Below are 24242 nucleotides of genomic sequence, written 5' to 3' on the forward strand. Positions count from 1 at the left end.
GACTACGATATTTTAAAGTGATATTCAATTGCAATGTTCTATTGCATTGCAAATGACGTTTATATTTCAAAGCAATAGTCCATTGCTATGTGCTAATGTATTGCAAATGACTATTATATTGCAAAACGATATCCCATTGCAATGTGCTGTTGCATTTCCATTGACGAGTATATTGCAAAGCGATATTCCATTGCAATGTGCTATTTCACTGTAAATGACGATTATATTGCAAAGTGATTTTCCATTGCAATGTGCAATTGAATTGTAAATTAATATTGTATTGCAAAGTGATATTCCATTTCAACATTCTATTGCATTGCAAATGACAGTAATATTGCAATGCGATATTCCAATGCAATGTTCCCTTGCATTGCAAATGACTGTTATATTGCTAAGTGATATTCCATTGAATTGTTCTATTGCATTTCTAATGACTGTTATATTGCAAAATGATATTCCAGTGCAGTGTTCTATTGCACTGCAAATGACTACGATATTTTAAAGTGATATTCCATTGCAATGTTCTATTGCATTGCAAATGACGATTATATTTCAAAGCAATAGTCCATTGCTATGTGCTAATGTATTGCAAATGACTATTATATTGCAAAACGATATCCCATTGCAATGTGCTGTTGCATTTCCATTGACGAGTATATTGCAAAGCGATATTCCATTGCAATGTGCTATTTCACTGTAAATGACGATTATATTGCAAACTGATTTTCCATTGCAATGTGCAATTGAATTGTAAATTAATATTGTATTGCAAAGTGATATTCCATTTCAACATTCTATTGCATTGCAAATGACAGTAATATTGCAATGCGATATTCCAATGCAATGTTCCCTTGCATTGCAAATGACTGTTATATTGCTAAGCAATATTCCATTGCAATGTTCTATTTTATTACAAATGACTACGATATTGTTAAGTGATATTCCATTGCAATGCTCTATCACATTGCAAATGACGATTAAATTGCAAAGCGATATTCCATTGTTATGTGCTGTTGCATTAAAAATAACTATTATATTTCAGTGATATTCCATTGCAATGTTCTATTGCGTTACAAATGGCTACGCTATTGTTTAGTGATATTCCATTGCAATGGCTATTGCATTGCAAATGACTATTATATTGCAAAGTCAGATTCCACTGCAAGTGCAGATTCCACTCCAAAGCGCTATTACATTGCAAATGGATATTCAATTGCAATCTTCTATTGAATTGCAATTGACTATTATATGGCAAAGAGATATCCCCTTGCAATGTCCTATTGCATTGCATGACTATTATCTTGCAAAATGATGTTGCATTGCAATTTTCTATTACATTGAAAGTGACTGTTATATTAAAATGTGATGTTCCCTTTTAATGTCCAATTGTTCTATTGCATTGCAAATGACGATTATGTTTCAAAGCAATATTCCATTGCATTGTTCTAACGCATTGCAAATGACTATGATATTGCTAAGTGATATTCCATTGAATTGTTCTATTGCATTTCTAAAGACTGTTATGTTGCAAAATGATATTCCACTGCAGTGTTCTATTGCACTGCAAATGACTACTGTATTGCAAAGTGATATTCAATTGCAATGTGCTATTGCATTGCAAATTAATATTATAATTTAAAGTGAGTTTCCATTGCAATGTTCTATTGCATTGCAAATGATGATTACATTGCAAAGTGATATTCCATTGTAATGTGCTACTGCATTGCAAATTACTATTTTATTGCTAAATGATATTCCATTGAATTGTTCTATTGCATTTCTAATGACTGTTATATTTCAAAATGATATTCCATTGCAATGTGCGTTTGCATTGCAAATGACGATTATATTCCAAAAATATATTCCATTGCAATGTGCTATTGTAGTTCAAATGACTATTCTATATCTGATGCGCTATCAACAATACCAAAAGCTACGAGATGGACTTATATGAAGTAGGCTTTTATTGACTAAGAACTAGAGCATGCCTCTGCTAGTGAATCCATCCAAAGAGCTCCCGGGGGAAGGGTGGTGAGTCAAGGGCTGAGACATGCCTGGACTTGTGCAGGGTTAACAGTGGTTTACCACACAGGCATGTACAGGTTAACAGTGGCTTACCACATTCACCCCTCGTTTAAAAAAGAGTCCGGCGGGGTGAAGTGTTTCAAAAGTTCGTATACGAAAGTCTCTCCGGGGGTCTTGTCTGCCGTAATGATCTTCGTGGTGCCGGTTGCGGCGGTTCTTTGCCCGCGGCCGCTTCTCGCGTGGGACGGAGCACTGGCGTGTCCTCCTCTCGGGGTAGGGATGGCACAGGCATGTCATCAGCTCGTGGTAGACACCCCGGTGGTGCGTCATGGGTAGTTGTGGTGGGTGGAGGTAGTGGATGGTGATCGATGGTGTTTCGGGTGGTACCTGAGGGTGCGAGGTCTCGAATTGAGACTGTGTCCTCCCGCCCGTCAGGATACGCCACGTAGGCGTACTGTGGGTTGGCGTGGAGGAGGTGAACTCTTTCAACCAGGGGGTCCGTCTTATGGCTCCTCACGTGTTTCCTGAGCAGGACGGGTCCCGGAGGCGTCAGCCATGGCGGTAGTGATGTCCCCGAGGTGGATTTCCTGGGGAAGATGAACATCTTCTCGTGAGGGGTGGCGTTTGTGGCAATACAGAGCAGTGATCGTATGGAGTGGAGTGCATCGGGGAGGACATCTTGCCAGCGGGAGATTGGGAGGCCCTTGGATTTTAGGGCGAGCATGGCGGTCTTCCACAAAATTGCATTCTCCCTCTCTACCTGTCCGTTACCCCGGGGGTTGTAGCTGGTAGTCCTGCTCGTGGCTATGCCCTTCTCGAGCAGGTACTGGTGCAGCTCGTCGCTCATGAACGACGAGCCCCTGTCGCTGTGGATCTAATTGGGGAAGCCAAATATTGCGAACAGGTCGTGGAGGCACCTGAAGACTGTGGCGCTGGTCATGTCCGGGCAGGGGATGGCGAAGGGGAAACGGGAGTAGTCGTCAATAATATTGAGGAAGTACGTGTTGCGGTCAGAGGAGAGAAGGGGCCCTTTGAAATCGACGCTGAGAAGTTCGAAGGGGCGGGTGGCTTTAATCAGGTGTGCCCTGTCTGGCCTATAAAAATGCGGTTATCATTCAGTGCAGACTTGGCAGTTCCTGGTCATGGTCCTGACCTCCTCGATGGAGTAAGGCAGGTTGCGAGCTTTAATAAAGTGGAAGAACCTGGTGACCCCCGGGTGGCAGAGATCATTGTGGAGGGCCCGTAGCCTATCGACTTGTGCGTTGGCACATGTTCCAAGGGATAGGGCGTCTGGGGGCTCATTAAGTTTCCCGGGCCGGTATAAGATATCGTAGTTGTAGGTGGATAACTCGATCCTCCACCGCAATATCTTATCATTTTTGATTTTCCGCCTTTATCTGTTGTTAAACATAAATGCTACTGACCATTGGTCAGTGAGCAGGGTGAAACGTTTACCGGCCAGGTAATGCCTCCAGTGCTGTACAGCCTCCTCTATCGCCTGGGCCTCCTTCTCGACTGAGGAGTGTCGAATTTCGGTGCTCTGGAGGGTCCGTGAAAAGTAGGCCACGGGTCTCCCCGCCTGGTTAAGGGTTGCGGCTAGGGCGAAGTCGGATGCATCGCTCTCCACTTGGAAAGGGATGGACTCATCCTCTGCGTGCATTGTGGCCTTCGCAATGTCCTCTTTTATGAGGGTGAAGGCCGCACGGGCCTGTGCCATCAGGGGGAAAGAGGTTGACTTGATGAGGGGCCGGTCTTTGTCCGCATAGTTGGGCACCCACTGGGCGTAGTAACAGAAGAACCCTCGGCATCTCTTCAGGGCTTTTAGGCAGTGGGGAGGGGTAGTTCCAGGGGGGGGCGCATTTGGTCGGGGTCAGGGCCAATGACTCCGTTTTCCACCACGCAGCCAAGAATAGCGAGGCGTGCCGTGCGGAACATACATTTTTCTCTGTTGTATGTCAGATTCAGCCGTTGGGCCGTACGGAGGAATTTTTCTAGGTTGGGGTCGTGGTCCTGCCGGTCATGGCCGCAGATGGTGACGTTGTCTAGATAGGGGAAGGTGGCCTGCAGCGCGTTCTGGTCAACCATCCGGTCCATCTCCCTTTGGAAGACCGAGACCCCGTTGTTGACGCCGAAGGAGACTCGGAGGAAGTGGTAGAGGTGACCGTCAGCCTCGAAGGCTGTGTACTGGCGGTCCTCAGGCCTGATGGGGAGCTGGTGGTATGCCGACTTCAGATCAATCGTCGAGAATACCCGGTATTGTGCTATCTGGTTGACCATGTCAGATATGCGGGGAAGTGGGTATGCGTCTAATTGCGTGTATCGATTGATCATCTGGCTGTAATCAATAATCAGGCGCTGTTTTTCGCCGGTCTTTACTACCACCACTTGGGCTCGCCATGGGCTGGTGCTGCCCTTGATAATCCCTTCCCTCAGGAGTCTTTGTACTTCTGATTTAATAAAGCTCCTATCCCCGGCACTGTACCGCCTGCTTTTAGTAGCAATTGGCTTGCAGTCTTTGGCAAGATTAGCGAAAAATGGGGGGTGGTTTGACCTTCAGGTTGGACAGGCTGCATACTTTGCGCGGTGCCGTGTTTAAATTCTGCTGGCTGCAGACTGTAAGTGGGGGCAGGGGCCCGCCATATGCCATTGTGACGCTCTCCAGATGGCACTGGATGTCTAATCCTAGCAGTACGGGAGCGCAGAGCTGTGGCAGGATGAGGAATTTAAATTCTCTGTACTCCACGCCATTCACTGTCAGAGTCGCTAAACAGTAGCCGCCGACGTCCGCCATATGGGACTTTGAGGACATAAAGACCTGGTGGCGAGTGCGCATAACCGATAGGGAGTAGCGTCGCACCGTGTCAGGGTGGATGAAGCTCTCCGTGCTTCCGCAGTCGAAAAGGCAATTTGTGGCATGGCCATTTACCTTTACGTTCATCATGGACCTGGCTAGTTGATGGGGCCTAGATTGGTCCAGGGTGATGGAGGCCATCGTCGAGGTCGGTGGGTCGCTGTAGTATTCGCCCGCGCCGAGGGCCTGGTCCCGAGATGGTGTCCAAGATGGCGGCTCCCCCTGGGCTGGTGGTGTCCAAAATGGCGGCCCGCACAGCTCACACGTGGTTGGTGGGGTCCAAAATGGCGGCCTGTACGGTTCACACATTGCGCTGCTGGAATTGGGGGTCGATTTCACCTTGCACACTCTCGCGTAGTGGCCTTGCTTGCCGCATTTGGAGCAGGTCACGTCCTTTGCTGGGCATTGCTGTCTGGGGTGCTTGGCCTGGCCGCAGAAGTAGCATTTCTGGCCTCTGGTCATTGCAGCTGTAGTTGGGCTGCTGGCGGCTAGTGGCCTTACCAGGTCCCAAGAAGGCTGCTCCCGTGGCATCCACGTGGCCATCCGGTCAGGGGGGTAGGCGTCCATGTTCTGGAGGGCCACGTCTAAGGAGTTAGCGAGGGCCACCGTCTTCTGCAGGTCGAGCCTCTTCTGTTCTAACAGCCTCTGCCGAGTATAGTTGGACCTGATGCCGGCTACGTAGGTGTCTTGGATCAGGTCTTCCGTGCATTCCTTGGCCGTCACCGCTTTGCAATTACAGGCCCGGCCGAGGACTCTCAGTGCCAGTAAATATTCGGCGCCTGATTCCCCGGGGCGCTGTTTTCGGGTAGCCAGGAGGTGTCTGGCATAGACCTTGTTAACAGGCCTCATGTATTGTTCCTTTAGCGTCGCGATGGCGGCCGCATAAGTAGTGGCGTCTTGGAAGATCGAGTAGACTTGGTGGCTCACCCGTGAGTTCAAAACAAGCTGTTTCGCGTCATCTGTAGTGACAGTAGTGCTGGAGGCCTCCAGGAAGGCTTCGAAACAGCTCAGCCAGTGTTCAAAGTTATTGGCTGCATCTGCTGCTTGAGGATCCAGGTCTAAACGTTCCGGCTTCAAGATTTGCTCCATGTTGAAAATTAATCAATAAAATTGATGCGCTATCAACAATACCAAAAGCTACGAGATGGACATATATGAAGTAGGCTTTTATTGACTAAGAACTAGAGCATGCCTCTGCTAGTGAATCCATCCTAAGAGCTCCCGGGGGAAGGGTGGTGAGTGACCTTTATACCTGGGCTTAGGGGCGGAGCCAGGGGCTGAGACATGCATGGACTTGTACAGGGTTAACAGTGGTTTACCACAATATCTAAGTGATATTCCATTGCAATGTTCCATTGCATTGCAAATGACTGCGATATTCTTAAGTGATATTCCATTGCAACGTTTTATTGCATTGCAAATGATGATTATATTTCAAAGTGATATTCCATTGCAATGTTCCATTGCATTGCAAATGACGATTATATTGCAAAATGATATTCCATTGCGATGTTCCATTGCATTGAAAATGACTATTACATTGCAAAATGATATTAGATTGCAATCTGCTATTGCACCTCAAATGACTATTATATTACAAAGTGATATTCCATTGCAACGAGCAATTGCATTGGAAATGGCTATTATATTGCAAAGTCTGATTCCATTGCAAGGGATGATTCCATTACAAAGCACTATTGTATTGCAATGTGATATTCCATTTCAATGAGCTATTGTATTGCAAATGACGATTACATTGCAAAGTGATATTCCATTTCAATGATCTATTGCATTGCAAATCACTATTATATTGAAAGTAAATTTGAAGAGTACATCCTGATTGAGGAGGATTCTTGCGATGATTTTTCTGTTTTTGTAATTCTCTGTATGTCTCTGCCTCTGTCTAGCTGCCTGTGTCTCTTGCTTTGTCTGTCTCTCTGATTCTCTGGGTTTTTACATCCCTGTCTGATTGTCTGTCACAGGCTGCCTCAATCTCATTCTGCCTCATTCTCTGTCAGTTTCTGTCAGACTCTTTTTGCCACTGACTCAGTCTTTCTTTGTCTGTCCTCTCTGTCTGTCGCTTTCTGTTTGGCTGTCTCTGTCTGCCTGCCTGGCACAACCTGTCTCTTTCTCTCTCTCTGTCTCTTGCTGCGTGGCTGTCTCTTTTTGACTGCCTGTCTCAGTCAGTCTGTCTCTGATTGTCTCTATTTTTGTCTGTCTCTGTCTCCCTCTCTCCAGCTCTGTTCTTTTTGTCTCTCTCTCTCTCTGTCCGTTTCTGTTGCTGTCTGGGTCTCTGTCGGTCTGAGTCCCTCTGTCTGGCTGTTTGTCTGTCTGCCTGTCTCTTTCTATGTGTCTACCTATGGTTTTGTCATAACCAACACCGTGTTCCATCAGAGGGACAAGTACAAGACATCATGGCAACACCCTCGCTGCAAACACTGTTATCTGGTGGACTACATCATTGTCCAAGCGAGGGACCACAAGGACATCCACATCATTCATGCCACGACAGGAGCTGAGGGCTGCTGAACAGACCACCGCTGTCATCTCCATCAAAAGAGCTGTGGCAACAGAAAAAATGCTGCAGGACAATCAACGCTGGAGCACTCAAAGACCCTGCTAATAAAGCCCTAGTCAGGCTCAGCATCACATCCAACCTGGCGACTCCCAATGATTCAGAGACACAGTGTGTCCACAGTGCACTCAAGGCCCCCACAATCAGCACCTCGGTCACTCGACTAGGAAACATCAAGACTGGTTCGAAGAGAATGAGCTGGAGATCCAGGCATTAATAAGCTGCAAGCTCGAGGCCTTCATGATCTGGAAACAGCAACACAACTCGAGAGCAAGAAAGCAGCTCTACAGATGCTTGATTGCGATCTATAGAACAGATGGTGTGTGGAGAAAGCACAGGAGATCCATCAGCTAGCCGACACCGACGACATACATGGATTCTTTAGCACAGTCAAGACCACCAACAGCCCAAGCACGCAAGGTTCTACCCCACTGCGGGCCAAGAACGGAGATGTACTCATCAAGGACAGAGAGGCAGTCAGTGCCCACTGGAAGGAGCACTTCAAAGATCTTCTTAACCGAGACTCTGTTTTCGAAACCAGTGTCCTCAACTCCATCCCTTAGCATGCTGCCCGCCACCATCTCGGCACAACCCCAGCATGGCATAAGGTTGAAAAGGCCATCCGACAACTGAAGAACAACAAGGTCTCAGGAGCAGATGGAATCCCCGCTGAGGCACTAAATCATGGTGGAATAGCATTGCTGGCACGAATTCATGAACTAATTTATCTTATCTGGAAGGAGCAGAGCCTGCCAGGGGTTCTCAGAGGCGCCATAATCATGTCCATCTTCAATAAAGGTGACAAGTCCGATTGCGATAATTACAGAGGAGTCTCCCTGCTGTCTGCCACAAGGAAAGTAATCGCACAAATCCTCCTCAATCGCCATCTCCCAGTGGCTGAAGAGCTCCTCCTAGAATCACAATGCAGATTCCGCCCACTGAGGGGCTCAATGGACCTGATCTTCACTGCACGTCAACTACATCAGAAGTGCAGGGAACAGCACCAACGTCTTTACATGGCCTTCTTTGATCTCGCAAAGGCCTGCAAAACTGTCATCCGTGAGGGATTATTGAGTGTCCTCCTCAAATTCTGCTGCCCTCAACCATTTTTCACCATCCTCTGCCTGCTTCACGATGACATGCAAGCCGTGATCCTGAGCAACGGTTCCACTACAGACCCAATTCAACTGCGGACCGGGGTTAAACAAGACTGTGTCATCACACCAACGCTCTACTCGATCTTCCTTGCTGCAATGCTCAATCTCACCCTCAGTAAGCTCCCCACTGGAGTGCAGCTAATCTACAGAACAAATGGGAAACTATTCAAACTCCATCGCCTCCAGTCCAGATCCAAGGTCCTCCCATCCACTGTCGTCGAATTACAGTATGCAGACGATGCTTGTGTCTGCACACACTCTGAGGTCCAACTCCAATCCATCATCAACACCTTCACTGAAATGTACGAGAGATTGGGCCTTACACTAAAGATCGGTAAGACAAAGGTCCTCTACCAACCTACCCAATCCACACAGTAATTTCCCCCAATTATCAAAATCCACGGCGTGGCCTTGGACAACGTGGACCACTTTCCATACCTCGGGAGCCTACTGTCAACAAGGGCAGACGTCGACGACGAAGTCCAACACCTCCTTCAGTGTACCAGTGCAGACTGCGGTCATGGGAGGAAGAGAGTGTTTGAAGACCAGGACCTCAAACCCGGCACTAAACTTATGGTCTACAGAGCAGCAGTGATACCCGCCCTGCATGGACCATGTACAGCAGGCAGCTCAAAGCACTGGAGAGGTAGCACCAATGGTGCCTCCGCAAGATCCTGCAAACCCACTGCCAGGATAGGCGCAGCAACATCAGTGTTCTCACTCAAGCCAACATCCCCAGCATCAAAGCTTTGACCACGCTCAATCAGCTCTGATCGATGGATCACATTGTCCGCATGCCCAGTACGAGACTCCCAAAACAAGCGCTCTATTCAGAGCTCGGACACAGCAGGAGAGCCCCAGGTGGTCAGAGGAGACCCTTCAAGGACACATGCAAAGACACGTTGAAAAAGTGCAACATCCCATTCGACACCTGGGAATCCCTTGCCCAAGACCGTTCCAAGTGGAGGAGAATCCAAACACCTTGAGTCTCTTTGCCAGGAGCAAGCAGAAGCCAAGCACAAACAGCGGAAGGAGTGCACGTCAACCCAAGCACCCCACCCACCCGGCCCTTCAACCACCGTCTGCCCCACCTGTGATGGAGAATGTAGGTCCTGCATGGGACTCATCAGTCACCTGAGAACTCAGCTTTAGTGTGGAAGCAAGTCATCCTCGGTTCCGAGGGACTGCCTAAGAAGAGAAGAGTCTACCTCTGTCTGGCTCTGTCAGTATGAGTCTGTTTATTTTTCTGCCTCTCTATCTCTGTCTGTCTCTGTCTTTCTGTGTATCTGTCTCTCTGTCCATGTCTGTCTGACTATCTCAGTCTGTCTGTCACTGCCTGACTGTTTCTGTCCCTTTTTTGTCTCTGTCACTATGTTTTTCTCTGCCTGTGTCTATCTATCTGCTTGTCTGTCTCACACAGTCTCGCTGTCTGTGTCTGTCTGCCTGTGCCTCTACATCTGTCTCTGTATATCTCTGTCTGTCTGCCTCTGACTGTCTTTGTCTGTTTTCCTGTCTGCCAGTGTGTCTGCCTCTCTCTCTGTCTTGACCTATCTCTCTTTACCACTATAACTATTAATCTCTCTGCCTCTCTCTGTCTGTATCACTGCCTGTGTCTCCGGCGTTTTATGTCTCTCTGTCTCCGCCTGTTTATCTGCCTGTCTGATTGTTTGTCTCATTCTGCCTCAGTCTCCATCAGTCTCAGTCAGTCACTTCAACATTCTTCCACTCTGTCTCTTCTGTCTGTATCAGTTTGCCTCTGTCTGGCACAGTCAGTCTGTTTCTCTTTGTCGGTCTCTTTCTGCATGTGTGTCTCTATCTGTCTTTCTGTCTGGCACAGTCTGTCTGTTTAAATATTTATCTCTGTCTGCCAGCCTCTGTCTGTCTTGCTCTGTCTGTCTGTCTCTCAGTCTGCTTCTGTGTTTCTGTGTGTGTGTGTGTGTGTGTGTGTGTGTGTGTGTGTGAGAGACAGACAGAGGCAGGCAGATGGAGAAATAAATAGAAACATACTGACTGCAAAGAGAGAGACAGAGGGGGACACGCAGAAAGAGACCGATGGAGAGAAACAGACAGGCGTTGCCTGACAGTGGCAGACTGAGAGAGGAAGTATTAAAGGGCTTAGCAGCTTTGAAAGTGGATAAATCCCTAGGCTCGGATAAAAAGTATCACAGACTATTAAGAGAAACAAAAGAGGAAAAAGCAGAGGCTCTGACCATCATTTTCTAATCCTCTCTGGCTATAGGTGTGGTGCCGGAGAACTGGAGGACTGCTAATGTTGTACCTTTGTTTAAAAAGGGAGAAACGGATAGACCGAGTAATTACAGGCCATTCAGCCTAACCTCGGTGGTGGGAAAATCATTGGAAAACGTTCTGAACGACAGGATAAATCATCATTTAGAAAGACACGGATTAATTAAGGCTAGTCAACAGGGACTTGTTAAGGGAAGTTCGTGTCTGACAAACTTGATTGAAATTTTTGAGGAGGTAACAAGGAGAGTCGATGAGTTTAGTGCGTTTAATGTAGTGTATATGGATTTTAGCAAGGCTTTTGATAAGGTCCCACATGGCAGACTGGTCACGAAATTAAAAGCCCCTGGGATCTAGGGCAAAGTGTCTAGTTGAATCCGAAATTGGCTGAGAGGCATGAAGCAAATTGTAATGGTTTTTGGGCGTTTTGTGACTGGAAGGCTGCTTCCAGTGGGGTTCCACAGGGTTCCAATTTGTGGTTGATACTGAAAAAGGAAGCTGTAGTCTGCAAGGAGATATCAATAAATTGCTCAGGTGGGCAGAACAGTGGGAAATGGCATTAAATCCGGAGAAGTGTGAGGTAATGCATTTGGGGAGGGCTAACAAGGAAAGGGAATACACATTAAATGGTAGGACGCTGAGTAGTGTAGAGGAATACAGGGACCTTGAAGTGCATGTCCAGAGATCCCTGAAGGTAGCAGGCCAGGTAGATAAGGTTGTTAAGAAGGCATACGTAATACCTGCCTTCATTAGCCGAAACCTAGAATACAAGAGCAGGGTGGTTATGCTTCAACTGTATAAAACACTAGTTAGGCCACAGCTAGAGTACTGCATGCAGCTCTGGTCACCACATTACAGGAAAAATGTGATACCAATAGAGGGGGTACAGAGGAGATTTACGAGGATGTTGCTGGGAGTAGAGAACCTTAGCTATGAGGTGAGACTGGATAGGCTGTGTTTGTTTTAATATTCAAAATTCAGGAAAGATATGCAAAATGGAAAGGGAGGTGGGATCGCTTTGCTGGTTAAAGAAGGGATTAACACAATTGTAAGGAAGGATATTAGTTCTGATGATGTGGAATCTGTATGGGTCGAACTGAGAAATACCAATGGGCAGTAAACGTTAGTGAGAGTGGTATATAGACCTCCAAACAGTAATGCGGAGGTTGGGGGTGGCATTAAAAGGGAATCATGGGTGACTTTAATCTGCATATAGATTGGGCTAACCAAATTAGTAACAACACTGTGGAGGAGGAATTCCTGGAGTGTTTACGGGATGGTTTCCTGGACCAATATTTCGAGGAACCAACCAGAGATCAGGCCATCTTAGACTGGGTATTATGTAACGAGAAAGGATTAATTAGCAATCTTGTAGTCCGAGGCCCCTTGGGTCAGAGCGATCATAATATGATCGAATTCTTCATTAAGATGGAGAATGAATTAGTTGACTCAGAGACTAGGGTCCTGAATTTAAGTAAAGGAAACAACGATGGTCTGAGGCACGAGTTGGTTAGGATTGATTGGGGAATGTCAGTCAAAGGGTTAACGGTGGATAGGCAATGGCAAACATTCAAAGACCACATGGATGAACTACAGAATTTGCTCATCCCAGTTTGGCATAAAAATAAAACAAAAAAGGTGACTCAACAGTGCTTAACGAAGGAAATTAGGGATAGCATAAGATCGAAGGAGAGGCAATATAAATTGGCCAGAAAAGGCAGTAATCCAGAGGAATGGGGGCAGTTTAGGATTCAACAAAGGAGGAGAAAGGGATTAATTAAGAAAGGGAAACTAGAATATGAGAGTAAGCTTCGGGGAACATAAAAACTGACTGTAAAACCTTTTATAGATATGTGAAGAGAAAAAGATTGGTGAAGTCAAGCGTAGGTCCCTTGCAGTCAGAATCACGGGAATTTATATTGTGGAGCAAAGAAATGGCAGACTAATTAAATACATATTTTGGACCTGTCTTCACAAAGGCGGACACAATTAACCTCTCAGAGATGTCGGGGTACATGGGGTCTGATGAAAGGGAGGAACTGAAAGTAATCAATATTTGTAGGGAAATGGTGTTAGGGAAATTGATGGGATTGAAGGCAGATAAATCCCCAAGGCCTGATAATCTGCATCCCAGGGTACTTAAGGAAGTGGCCCTAGAAACAGTAGATGCATTGCTGATCATCTTCCAACTTTCGATGGAATCTGGAACGGTACCCATGGATTGGAGCATAGCTAATGTTACCCCACTATTCAAAAATGGTGGTAGAGAGAAAACGGGGAATTACATCGGTAGTGGTGAAAATGCTAGAGTCCATTATAAAAAATGTAATAGCAGAGCACTTGGAAAACAGTGACAGGATCAGACAAAGTCAACATGGATTCACAACAGTTAAATCGTGCTTGACTAAACTACTGGAAGTTTTTGAGGATGTAACTTGTAAAATAGATAAGGGAGAGCCAGTGGATATTGTGAATTTGGACTTACAGAAGGCTTTCGATAAGGACCCACATAAGAGATTACCATGTAAAGTTAAGGCACATGGGATTAGGGGCAAGGTATTGAGAAGCTGCGTAGGTCCAAACAACCGTCAGGGTAGTCGTGGCCGAGTGGTTAATGCGATTGATTACTAAATCTTTGGGGTTTCCCCTCGGTGGTTCGAAATGCCTACGGACTACGGCACTGAGGACATCGTTCCAAATGATCCGTTTTTACTTAATTTGGACTGCTGCCTTTCGGATCCTCTGCCGAGATTTAAAGCTACAATCAAACAACCTTTCAAGCAGAAAGTATAACAAGCACTTCATCCCATTAGGACATTACGAGAGGCCTAAGCCAGTGGAGAATGCTACGTTATTTAATGCTCTTGAAACCGTGAAAGCAATTTTAACCGTCGAAAATATTTTATTTTGCAACTCGTTGAAGAAAATGCACGTCTTCCGCGCAGCCATCTTCCAGTTGATGCTGCTTCCTACTGCGATGCTTATTTAATGAACTAAGCCAGACGAGCCACAGTTCTCAACACCACCGGCCTAAATCGGTAAATTAGATCATAAGAAATAGGAGCAGGATTTGGCCATGCGGCCCCTGATCCTGCTCCGCCATTCAATAAGATCATGGCTGATCCTCTAGCTCAACTGAAATTTACCGACCAAGTCTCATATGCCTTGATTTCCGTAATGTACATATCCATCTCCATTAGGAATATACTCACCGACTGAACCGCCACAGTCCTCTGCGTTAGAAAACTCCAAAGATACACAACCCTTACAATGAAGCAATTTCTCCTCATCTCAATCTTAAATGGCCGGCCCCTTATTCTGAAACTTTGACCCCTAGTTCGGGCTCCACAGCCAGGGTAAACAACCTCTCAGAATCCGCCCAGTCAAGCCCTGAAAGTATTTACATGTTCTTCCTTCGTAGAGTCTGCTGAATTCATTTCACCACAGAAAACTGTGTTTAGCTGGATGGACAACCAGCAGGAAAAACAATGCAGCCAAATATTTATTCTCCAACCACATTCCCTGATGCACGCGGCCGGACAAAGGGACAAAATCAGCACACGAGAGAAAAGGCGATTTGAATTTGGTTCGTAGTGTCGAATATCCTCAATTTGGCCGAACGCCATATGAAGCAACAATTTGAATCAGATATTGCATTTAATTTCAGTCTCAAAATGTTAAGCGATCACACACTGCAAACCGTACGGAAAAAGAAAATCACATGGCCCGTGCAAGGCACCAAACCGCATTCAAATACAGCAACCAATTCAGTTAGCGTCAAAGGGTTTGTCATTAGAAATTCATATCTCTAGCATTTGGCTGAAAACAAGAGATTGCAGGGGCTGCTCGCTTCTCGGCCGCGGCGCCAGCGACAGCAACAAGTCATCCGCTCACATCTGAGTCCTCCACCGTACTGGAGCTGATTGTGACGGAGCAGTTCAATCATCAGGCCCTGATTGGACACATTCAATGGAGGTGTTCTCGCGCCGCTCTATGTGATTGGTTGGTTGTTGTCATGTGATCAGGGTGCGGAGCGATGCAAGGAAGCTGAAGTTCTCTGGCAATTGTAATAGTTTCAAGCTTTCCATTCTAATCCATGTATGTGTAAACCTGAGGAAAGTGTAGAAAAGGGTTTTCAGAATGGATTATCCACTGTGGCCGATTTTCCTGCTGGATTTTAATGCAACAACGCTGCACTTGGAAGATTGGTATAAGGGATGTAGAATATCCATGCTGCCTGGCAGAAGACTGATCGATGAAGCGATTGTTCCCATTGGAAGCAGGAAGGCAGCAGCAGTATGCTCACCACCGTTTATTTCACGGAATCAAAGGCTCCATTTTTAAACAATAGATGAGTTTGCAAAAATTAAAAGTTACTCACGTCTTTGGGTGGGCTCGAACCACCAGCCTTTATAATTACCAGTCGAACGCGCTGGCCCATTGTGCCACAGAAACAGACAACCAAATGTTTGCAATTGGAATTATTCCACAGTAACCCAAGTGATTAAGTGACAGAGCGTTCACAGCAGAGGCACCGATTTTACAGCAAATGAGAAGCTGCGTGGATCCAATCATCCGTCGGTGTAGTCGTGGCCGGGTGGTTACAGGCGATGGGCTAAAAATCTATTGGGGTTCTCGCCGCGCAGGTTTGTAATCCTGCCGACTAACGGCAACCAAGACGTCATCCCAAGCACCCCGTTGTTACTTCATTTTAACTGCTGCCTTTCGTTTCCTGTGCCGAGATTCAAAGCTACAACAACGATTCAAGCAGAAAGTAAACCAAGCACTTCACCCCATTATTACATCACGGCATCACGAGAGGCCTAGGCCACAGGTGAATACTATGTTGTTTAATGCTCTTGAAAACGTGAAAGCAATTTTATCCGTCGAAAATATTTATTTTGCAACCCATTGAAGAAAATGCACATCATTTGTGCAGCCATTTTGCAGTTTATGCTGCTTCCTACTGCGATGCTTATTTAATGAACTAAGACAGATGACCCACATTTCTTAACCCAACCAACCAAGATCGGTACATTAGAACAGAAGAAATAGGAGCAGGATTTGGCCATGCGGCCCTCGAGCCTGCTGCGCCATATATTAAGATCATGGCTAATCAGATGTTCGACTCAACGCCACTTTCCTGCCAGCTCCTCATAAAACTTGACTCCCCTGTCGCTCAAATATATGTCTATCTCCGCCTTGAATATAATCAATGACTCCGCCTCCACAGCTCTCTGGGATTCCAAAGATTCACGACACTCTGAGAGAAGAAATTCCTCCTCATCTCCGTTTTAAATGGGCGACCCATTATCCTGAAACTTTGCCTCCTTGGTCTAGATTCCCCCAGGAGGGGAAACATCCTCCCTGCATCTACACTGTCAAGCCCCCTTAGAATCATATACAGAGACAAAGAGGGAGACAGAGACAAAGATAGGCATACAGAGCGAGAGCCTCAGTTTGACGTCTTACAGAGTGGTCCCTGGGATAAGGGACTTCAGATATGTTGAGAGTGGGGAGAAGCTGGGATTGTTTTCCGCAGACGCTTAAGAGGATATTTAATAGAGGCTTTCAAAACTAAAGGGGTTTTGACAGAGGAAATAAGGAGAAACGCTTGCCAGTGGCAGGAGAGACGGTAACCAGAGGACACCGATTGAAGATACCCGGCAAAAGAACCAGTATGGGGAGAATTGTCTTACGCAGGAAGGGCTCAGGCCTAATGAATATCTTAATGCTCAGGATAAGTTATCACGGCCCAGGCTGTCTCTCATTCCAGTATTGCACACGTTGATAACTTTCAAATGTTGCATTTTTCACACTGGCAATGAGTTGATTGATAGCCGTGCTGTGATAAGCTAAGTTTGTTAGGGAGATGCAGTCGGCAAGAAAATACATGGAAGATTGATAATTACCGTGACTGTTCTGACACTTTGAGCTGCAGTTAAATGTGGGCATGTAAACATTTAAATTGTCTCGTTCCAAATCTCATTTGCTGCTGACTTTGAAACAGCAGGCATTTTACAGAAGCCAAGGAAGTGCATTTTGCACCTGTTGAGGCAGCAGCAGTGGTGTTGCAAGTTGAAAGGTTGATCAGGAGTAAGCATTGCTTCACGCGGGTGCTTTGATTGGTGGCATTTCAAGCAGCCCCAAAAAGCACTGTTGCCCAGACCTGGAATCGAACCCCCGCCTCGGACAAAAAGCATCTAATCCTAACCACTGGACCATCAAGGAAGCTGGAGGGAGGTGGCTGCCAGCAAGCACAGCAATGCAGTATTTCCTCCTTGCTGCTTTGAAATTCAGAATATATTCACACCAGGCAAGCTTTTCGTACAAGATGACATGTTTTAGGTGAGAACACAAAGGACATGTTCACGAAACCACAGCACCAATTACGGGTAGGCGTCCATTTGACATCTATTTCCATCTGTACCTTTCTCAGAGACAGAGACACACAGTCAGGGTGAAGCCGTCGGGGAATTGAATACTCACCATTATAATATCCAGGATATTGTAGAGGAAATGGTTATGCAGTGCTAGAGACAAAGCTTCAAACACACACAAAATACCCGTGTGTGCTCTGTTTGTCTGGGTATGTCTCAGATATCCATCTTAGTGTCATGGATTCATGGAGCCTGGCAGCACAGTGGGAGGCCATTCGACCAATCGTGCCTGTGCTCTCTCTTCGAAAGAGTAGTGGTGATAACTCCCGCTGTCATCTCATTTTCTCTGTGCTCTCTCCCTCCTCAGTGCCCCCCACAAAAGGCAAACAGAAGGAGAACACTTTACTAACGGGGAACTTGTGCAGGGAGTTGTTAAAAAGTTCTTCATATACCAGTATATATTTTAAAATTATTTTGGTTCATTTTGTTCTGTTCAACTTTTCCTAGGGGCATTTTAAGGAGCTGCCCAAAGGTTTAAAATTGGGGATGTTAAAAATCCTCCCCATCGGGGAATTGAACCCCGTCTCCCACGTGACAGGCGGGGATACTCACCACTACAACTAACGAGGAACTGAAAGATGCAGAATCTGTCAGAGCAAAAATCGACCTGCGGACAGAGGGACAAAGAGGCAGAAGGGACAGAAATAAAATAATAACACAAGAAATAGGCGCAGGAGTGGGCCATTCGGCCCTCGAGCCTGCCCCGCCATTCAATAAGATCATGGCTGATCAGATCTTCGACTCTACGCCAATTTCCTGCCCGCTCCTCATAACCCTTGAATCCCCTGTAGCTCAAAAATATGCCTATCTCCGCCTTGAATATATTCAATGACTCCGCCTCCACAGCTCTCTGGGGTAGAGGATTCAAAATATTCACGACACTCTGAGAGAAGAAATTTCTCCTCAACTCCGTTTTAAATGGTCGACTCCTTATCCTGAAACTTTGCCCCTAGTTCTCGATTCCCCCAGGAGTGGAAACATCCTCTCTGCATCTATCCTGTCAAGCAGCCTCAGACTCCTGTACAGAGAGAGACAGGGACAAAGAGGGAGACAAAGATAGACATACAGAGTGAGACACTCAATTTGACGTCTTGCAGAGTGGTCCGAGCTATATGGGACTTCAGTTATGTTGACAGTCGGGGATTGTTTTCCTCAGAAGGTTAAGAGGAAATTTAATTAGAGATTTTCAATATTACAAGGGGATTTGATAGAGGTAATAAGGTGAAATCAAGGGCTTAGGCCTGATGTATATCTTACTGCTCAGGATAAGATATCAAGGCCCAGGCACTCTCTCATTCCAGTCTTGCACACGTTGCTAACATTCAAATGTTGCATTTTTCACACTGGCAATGAGTTGATTTATAGCCGTTATGTGATGAGCTAGGTTTGTTACGGAGATGCCGTCAGCAAGAAAATACATGGAAGACTGATAATAACCGTGACTGTTCTGACACTTTGAGCTGCAGTTCAATGTGGGCATGTAAACATTTAAATTGTCTCGTTCCAAGTGTCATTTCCTGCTGACTTTGAAACAGCAGGCATTTTCCAGATGGCAAGGAAGTGCATTTTGCACCTGTTCAGGCAGCAGCAGCGGTGTTGCAAGTTGAAATGTTGATCAGGAAAAATAATTGCTTCACGTGTCTGCTTTAATTCATGGCATTTCAAACAGCACCAAAAAGCACAGTTCCCTGACCGGGATGGAACTCTGGCCGCCACGGCGACAGTGCCGAATCCTAACCACAAGACCATTAGGGAAGCGGCAGGAAGCTGCCTGCCAGCAAGCAGAGCAACGCAGACTTTCCTCCTTGTTGCTTAAAAATTCAGATCACATTCATGCCAGGCAAACATTTCGTACAAGATGACATGTTTTAGGCGAGAACACAAAGGACATGTTTGCAAAACCACAGCAGCAAGTGTGGGTAGGCGTCCATTTGACATCTATTTCCTGCTGTGCTTTTCTCAGAGACAGTGAAGCAGAGTCAGAGAGAAGCCGTCGGTTAATTGAATATTCACCATTATAATATCCAGGACATTGTAGAGGAAATGATTATGCAGTTCTTGAGACAAAGCATCAAACAGACACAAAATACCCTTGTGTGCCCTTTTTGTCTGGGTATGTCTCAGATATGCATCTCAGTGTCATGGATTCTTGGAGACTGGCAGCACAGTTGACACTTATAAAACTCTAACAGGACCAGACAGACTAGATGCAGGAAGGATGTTCCAGATGGCCAGGGAGTCCAGAACCAGGGGTCACATTCTAAGGATAAGGGGTAAGCCAGCGTGTGGTGAACCTGTGGAATTCTGTACACCAGAAGGCAGTGGAGGCAAATTCATTAAATATATTCAAGAAGGAGTTGGATATATTTCTTCAGGCTAAAGGGATCAAGGGATATGGGGAGAAGGCAGGGACAGGGTACTGAATTTGGATGATCAGCCATGATTTCAGTGAATGGCAGAGCAGTCTCAAGGGGCTGAATGGCTTACTTTTGCTCCAATCTTCTATGTTTCTATGTTTAGGATTCAGCAAAGGAGGACAAAGGTAATAATTAAGAGGGGGAATATAGAGTATGAGAGTAAGCTAGCATGGAACATACAAATTGACTGTAAAAGCTTCTATAGATATGTGAAGAGAAAAAGATTGGTAAAGTCAAGCGCAGGTCCCTTGCATTCAGAATCAGGGGAATTTATAATGGGGAACAAAGACATCGCAGACCAATTAAGTACATGCTTTAGTTATGTCTTCACAAAGGAGAACACAAATAAACTCCCAGAGATGTCAGGGAACATAGGGTTTAATGAAAGGGAGGAACTGAATGAAATCAGTATTTGTAGGGAAATGGTGTTAGGGAAATTGACGGGATTGAGGGCCGATAAATCCCCAGGGCCTGACAATCTGCATCCTAGGGTAATTAAGGAAGTGGCCCTAGAAATAGCTGATGCAATGCTGGTTATCTTTCTAAATTCTATAACTTCTGGAACAATTCTCATCCATTGGAGGGTAGCTAATGTAACCCCACTATTTAAAAAAGGTGGTAGAGAAAAAACGGGGAATTATAGACCGGTAAGCATGACATCGGTAGTGGGGAAATGCTAGAGTCCATTATAAAAGATGTAATAGCAGAGCACTTGGAAAACAGTGACAGGATCGGACAAAGTCAAAAGCAAAATACTGCCGATGCTGGAAATCCGAAATAACAACAGGAAATGCTGGAAAAACTCAGCAGGCTAGGTAACATCTGTGGAGAGAAAATAGTCAACGTTTCGGGTCTATTTTCAACGTTGAAGCACATGGGATTGGGGGTAAGGTACCGACTTGGATAGAAAGCTGGTTGGCAGACAGGAAGCAAAGAGTTGGAATAAACGGGTCTTTTTCTGAGTGGAAGGCAGTGACTCGTGGGGTACCACAGGGATTGGTGCTAGGACCCCAGTTATTCACAATATATAAGTAATGATCTAGACGAGGGAACTGGATGTCAAATCACCAAGTTTGCAGATGACACAAAGCTGGGTGGGCGTGTACGATTTGGCTAGTTTGGGCGATTGAGCAGATGCATGTCAGATGCAGTATAATGTAGATGAATGCGAGGTTATCCACTTTGGTGGCAAAAACATGAAGGCAAATTATTAACTGAACGGCAATGGATTGGGAAAAGGGGACGTGCAACGGGACGTGGGTGTCCTTGTGCACCAGTCGCTGAAGGTAAGCAAGCAGGTGCAGTGAGCGCTTAAGAAGCCAAATGGTATGTTGGCCTTCATAGCGAGAGGATTCGATTACAGGAGCAAGGATGTGTTGATGCAGTTCTACAGGGCCTTGGTGACAGCACACCTTGAGTATTGTGTGCAGTTTTGTTCGCCTTATCTGACGAAGGATGTTGTTGCCATAGAGGGAGTGCAGCGAAGATTCACCAGACTGGTACCTGGAATGGCAGGAATGACGTATGAAAAGAGATTGGGTCGATTAGGTTTATATTCTCCAGTGTTTATAAGAATGAGAGGGGATCTCATTGAAACTTATAAAATTCTAACAGGACTAGACAGACTAGATGCAGGAAGGCTGTTCCCGATGGTGGGGGAGTCCAGAACCAGGGGTCACTGTCTAAGGATAATCGATATTAACGCTTTGGAGGAAGGGACCGAGTGCAACATATCCAAGTGTGCCAATGATACAAAGATGGGAGGGAAAGCAGTAACTGAGGAGGACATAAAAAACCTGCAAAAGGACATAGACAGGCTAAGTGAGTGGGCAAAGATTTGGCAGATGCAATATAATGTTGGAAAGTGTGAGGTTATGCACTTTGGCAGAAAAAATCAAAGAGCAAGTTATTTTCTAAATGGAGAGAAACTTCAAAGTGCTACAGTACAAAGGGATGTGGGGGTCCTGGTGCATGAAACACAAAACGTTAGTATGCAGGTGCAGCAGGTGATCAGGAAGGCCAATGGAATCTTGGCGTTTATTGCAAGGGGGATGGAGTATAAAAACAGGGAAATCTTGCTGCAGTTATACAAGGCATTGGCAAGGCCACACCTTGAATACTGCGTGAGGTTTTGGTTTCCATATTTAAGAAAAGATATACTTGCTCTCGAGGCGGTTCAGAGAAGGTTCACACAGTTGATTCCGGAGATGAGGGGTTGACGTATGAGGAAATGTTGAGTAGATTGGGACTCTGCTCATTGAAGTTCAGAAGAATGAGAGGCGATCTTATTGAAACATTTAAGATTATGAGGGGGCTTGATTGGGTGGATGCGGTGAGGAAGTTTCCACTGATGGGTGAGCCTGGAACTACGGGGCATAATCTTAGAATAAGGGGCTGCCCTTTCAAAACTGAGATGAGGAGAAACTTCTTCACTCAGAGGGTAGTGAATCTATGGAATTTGCTACCCCAGAGAGCTGTGGAAGCTGCAACATTAAATACATTTAAAATGGAGATAGACAGTTTCCTAGCAGATAAGGGAATTAGCGGTTACGGGGGGAGGGCAGGGAAGTGGGCGTGAGTCTAGATTCGTTTCAGCCATGATCCTATTGAATGGCGGAGCAGGCCCGAGGGGCCATATGGCCTACTCCTGCTCCTACTCCTACTTCTTATGTAAGCCATTTAGGACTGAGATGAGGAGACATTTCTTCACCCAGAGTGGTGAATCTGTGGAATTCTCTACCACAGAAGACAGTTGAGGCCAATTCATTAAATACATTCAAGAAGGCGTTAGAAATATTTCTTAAGGATAAGGGCATCAAGGGATATGGGGAGAAGCAGGGACAGGATACTGAATCTGGATGATCAGCCATGACGGCATTGAATGGTGGAGCAGGCTCGAAGGGCCGAATGGACTACTACGGCTCCTATCTTCTATGTTTCTATGTTTCTGTGCAGCTCAAATATTTGTCAATCTCCGCCTTGAATATTTCCAATGACTCCGCCTCCACAGCTCTCTGGGGTAGAGAATTCCAAAGATTCACGACCCTCTGAGAGAAGAACTTCCTCCGTTTTAAATGGGCGACCCCTTATCCTGAATCTTTGCCCCCAATTCTAGATTCACCCAAGAGGGGAAACATCCTCCCTGCATCTTCCCTGTCAACCCCCCTCAGAATCTTATACAGAAACAAAGAGGAAGACAGAGACAAAGATAGAGAGAGAGACACACAGAGCGAGAGCCTCTGTTTCACGTCTCAGAGAGTGGTCCGAGGGATGAAGGACTTCAGTTATGTTGAGAGACTGGAGAAGCAGAGATTGCTTTCCTCAGAAGTTAAAGAGGAAATTTAATAGAGTTTTTCAAAATTACAAGGGGCATTGAAAGAGTAAATGAGGAGAAACCGTTTGCAGTGGCAGGAGGGTCGGAAACCAAAGGAAATAACCGGCAAAAGGCTCAGAGGGGAGATGAGAAGAATTTTCTTACGCAGCAAGGGCTCAGACCTAATGAATATCTTAATGCGCAGGATAAGTTATCCCTATCCACGGCCCAGGCACTCTCTCATTTCAGTCTTGCACACGTTGCTAAGTTTCAAGCGTTGCATTTTTCACACTGGCAATGAATTGATTGGTAGCCGTGCTGTGATCAGCTAAGATTGTTAGGGAGATGCAGTTCAAGAAGATGCCTCGAAGACTAATGATATGCTGACTGTTCTGACACTGTGAGCTGCAGTTAAATGTGGGCATGTAAACATTTAAAGTGTCTAGTTCCAAATGTAATTTCCTGCTGACTGCAGGCCTTTTACAGAAGTGTATATTGTACCTCTGTACCGAATGATGTGCTGCTGATTGTTGAGGCAGTCGCAGCGATGTGGAAAGTTGAAAGTTTGATCGGGAGCCAGCATTGCTTCGCGCGGGTGTGCAGAACGCGACCGTTCAGCATAGCGTTCCCTTATTGTGGTGGTCAGCACGTTCGCTCAACATGTGAACGTTTCCCGGTTCGAGACTGAGCGGAAACATTTTGAAGTCATGTTCAATTGAATAGTAGCAAAATGGAAAAATTCTCATTCGTGTTTCAATGTATAAAGGCCTTTTACATTTGCTGTTTCTCTGTGCAGTTTTCTACACACTCAGCCTCTACAGTGTCTCTCGCTCCCTCCCCTTTCCAGCCCTGACTGTGCAGAAAGCCCCTCTCAAAGCTACACATTCCGCGTGCTTTCAGTTGAGTTGTGAGAGATTATTAAAGGATCATGCAACATTCACAACGGCTGATCTAGGCCGCGTTTCTGCAAACTACGAGCCATCTTCTCCAGAATTTCAAGGTGTATAAGGAAATCAAGCATCTAAATCCCTTTCATTAACCACAGGTGTTCAGGCAATATCTGATCGCAAAGCGCCTTAGTCCTTGTCAATATTTCTTGTCGATCTCCTGGTGTTTCCCAATTCTGTCTCCCTCTCTGGTTCTGTTTATTTTGTGCGTGGCCACCTGTGGGTTGATTTTGTATGAATACTGTGTTTTTGTCTGCTTATTACTTTAAACAA

Source organism: Somniosus microcephalus, unplaced genomic scaffold (assembly GCF_052327205.1).
Source record: "Somniosus microcephalus isolate GS21.2 unplaced genomic scaffold, FLI_Smic_1.0 unresolved_chr9, whole genome shotgun sequence".
Classification (NCBI taxonomy): Eukaryota; Metazoa; Chordata; class Chondrichthyes; order Squaliformes; family Somniosidae; genus Somniosus; species Somniosus microcephalus.